This window comes from Chrysochloris asiatica, unplaced genomic scaffold, assembly GCF_000296735.1.
Source record: "Chrysochloris asiatica unplaced genomic scaffold, ChrAsi1.0 scaffold00058, whole genome shotgun sequence".
Lineage (NCBI taxonomy): Eukaryota > Metazoa > Chordata > Mammalia > Afrosoricida > Chrysochloridae > Chrysochloris > Chrysochloris asiatica.
In genome coordinates, this window is record NW_006408576.1 from 5,014,827 (window position 1) to 5,018,143 (window position 3,317).

Sequence of the window (3,317 nt, forward strand, 5' to 3'; positions counted from 1 at the left end):
AACATCATGCTTGTTAAAATGAAGGGTAAGAAAAATAGAAGAACCCCAATGAAATGGATTGGCACAATGACAGCAGCAATGGACTCAAATGTAACCGTTGTGAGGTTGACACAGGACTGGGCAATGTTTCATTCTGTTGTGCATAGGGTCGCTATGATTTGGAACCAACTCAAAGGCAGCTACCAACAACAACAAAGCTGAAATAAGAAAAATGTTCATCAACAGATTAATAGATAAACAAACATATTGTATCTACTTCATTATAAACAGATATGAAGTTATAACACTTGTCACTTTCTGGATCAATCTTAAGAAAAACATTTTACTGAACAAAGTAAGTGAGTGATGAAAGGACAAATATGGAATGATCTCACTTTTATGGAATAAGTAAATACATAGAACCCACAAATTACTAGTGGTTATCAGGAGCCTAGGTAGAAGGAGTTCATGTGCAAGAATTTTTGCTGTTGTTAAATGCTGTCAAGTTGGTTCCGACTCATAGCAACCCTGTATTTTGGAGGAGTGATTGGTGAAACTATGAACCTTTCTGTTATCAGTTCATTACTTATCCTACAGCAATGCAAGAGATCTTAACCTTATACAAATGAACATTCTACAAAAGAATAATAAGAATGAGTGAATAACTTGCAGAATGCAATCAATGTCAATGAATTGTATACATAGAAATTATTGAGATAATGTATGTTTTGTTGTTTATATTTTCAGCACAATAAGAAATCAATTTTTTTCATTAAAGTTATTGAATTATACTTTCCATGAAGTAAAATGCATACATTGTATTTATAATTTGAGGGTTGTGACTATGTGTACATCCATGTAGTCACCTCTACAGATGAGATATAAAACGTTTAGATCACACCAGAAATTTCACTAGAGAACTTTTCAAGGAGTTCCTTCCCTTACTCCAAGCTACACTTTTTCCTCTACAGCTTTTGCCTATTGGAGAATCTCCCATCAAAAGGATCACAAAATGTAAAGTTTTCAATGTATGGCAATATTTACACAAAATTTTCTTGACATTCATCTATGTTGTTGTGTTAATCAGCAGTGTCTTTCTTTTTCTTTTTTTTTAAATTTACACTAAGTAGTAAAACTTCTGCAGACATTTGTGAACAGCCCTTCTTCGGATACATGTTTTCACACCTCTTGAGTAAATTCTTATTTTCCCAAGGACCGACTGCCCGGTTCCTATGATAAGTCTATGTTTCCTTTTACATATAACAATAAGGTATTTTCTAAATTGGTTGAACGATTTTACATTCCCACAAGCAATATATAAGAACTACAGTTTCCTTATACATGTACTGACACTTGCTATTAGCAGATTTTTTAAAACAATTTTAAATTTTAATAATGTGGTATTTCAGTAATATTTTAATTTGTATTTTTATTATGCCGAATGTTGTCAACCATATTTTTTAAAATTGTGTTATGAATGAAAGTTTGGAGAACATTGCTAAGCATGCTTTCATGTACTTATTTGTATATATTTTTTGTAAAGTGACAGTTATCCTGAGTTAGCTAAAAACAGAAGTCTAATAATTATATAATTATAATTGCAAGGTCGGCAGTTCAAGCTCACCAGCTTCTCCTCGGAAAGCCTATACAGGGTCTCTATGGGTCGGAACCGACTCGACGACACTTAACACCAACAACAATAATTATCAGGAAAATCTCACTTTTTTCTGAATATCATTTCTCCAGTCATAGATCACCACACCCTGTCTATTTCATCCACTAAATATCTTTCAAGTGTCTACTCATTACTTTCCTCATCCAATGCCGCTTCCCTAGATCAGGCTAATGTTATGTCTACTCTGGAAAACTTTAATATCTTTGTGACTTGTTTCTTTCCATATCCTTTTCTGCTTTTCAGTACATTCTCAACTATAAAATATAGATGTTCCACTAAAACACTGTGGTAGCGTAGTGGTTACGAATCGGGCTGGGAACCACAAGGTCAGCAGTTCGAAACTACCAGCTGTTCCACGGGAGAAAGATGAAGCGTTCTGCTCCCATAAAGATTTACAGCCTCGGAAAACCTATACAGGGTCGCTATGAGTCGGAACCGACTCCACGGCACACAGCCACCACCACCACCACCACCACCACCAAGCTTCTACTTCAAACTCTTTTAGCACATGTCTTTCCTTTTCTTAAGTGTAAGAAGAATATCATTTATTAGTCTCATGAAGAATCTGACAAATTCCTAGTACTAAGTGGCATCTAGCACAACGAGAGACCTTTATACACAATCCAGCCATGCTTGTCTTTTAGTATTTAAGTGTTCCATGCTTTGCTCAGCCAACAAGTTTTTACACATACTCTTACCTTTGTTGACTTTTCTTCTCTTCCAAACACTTTCCTATGTTGGCTCTTCTTCATCCTTTAGATGTAATTGTGTATAATTATTATTTACTCAGAAAATTGTCCCTTGCATTCTCTCATATTCTCTTGTAATATACTTTTCACTTGTAATACCTATTGCAATAAAAATTCTACATTTACTGTGTACTTCTGTTGTGGCAAATATCATTATCATCACCATTGTAGTCTTATCTATTGTCTTTGCTCCTTGAGTGCAGAGAACAGACTTGTTCTTGCTCACTCCTTTATCCTCAGTACATAATACAGTGTCTGACTCTAATAGGCATTCAGGAAATTAATTAATCAAATAATACATTAATATATGTGTATTCAAAGTGATATCAGAAACTAATTTTCTGTAGAAATGAAAGAACCATCAATTTCCTTTATACTAAAGAAGAGATTTTGTTAAGTTGCCAAAAGCAAGTGAAGGTGAGAACTAAAGTCCTAGTTGCTCAGCCTTGTTGGAGATTGGACAAGGAGTTGGCTGAAATGGTCAATAAATTTTTAAAAACTGGGCTATCAATATTTTTGTATTTTTAAACACAAGTATACTTCATTGTTTTTGTAGTTGTTGCTGTTAAGTACCATTGAGTTAGTTTCAACTCACAGTGACCCTATGTAAAACAGAGTGAACTACTTCCCTGCCCTGCCCCATCCTCCTCATTGTTAGGATGAAGCATATTGTTGCATTAAGGATCTTTCTCGCTTTTCACTGACTCTTTACTTTAACAAGCATTGCTTCATCTCCAGGGACCAGTTCTCTTCTAAAACATGCTCAAAATATGTGAGATGAAGTCTTACAGTCTTCGTTTCTATGAATATTCTGACTGTACTTCTTTAAACAACAAAAAGGATTTGTTTGTTCTTCTGGTATTCTATATTGTATTCAATATTCTTTCCCAACACCATAACTCAAAGGCATCAAT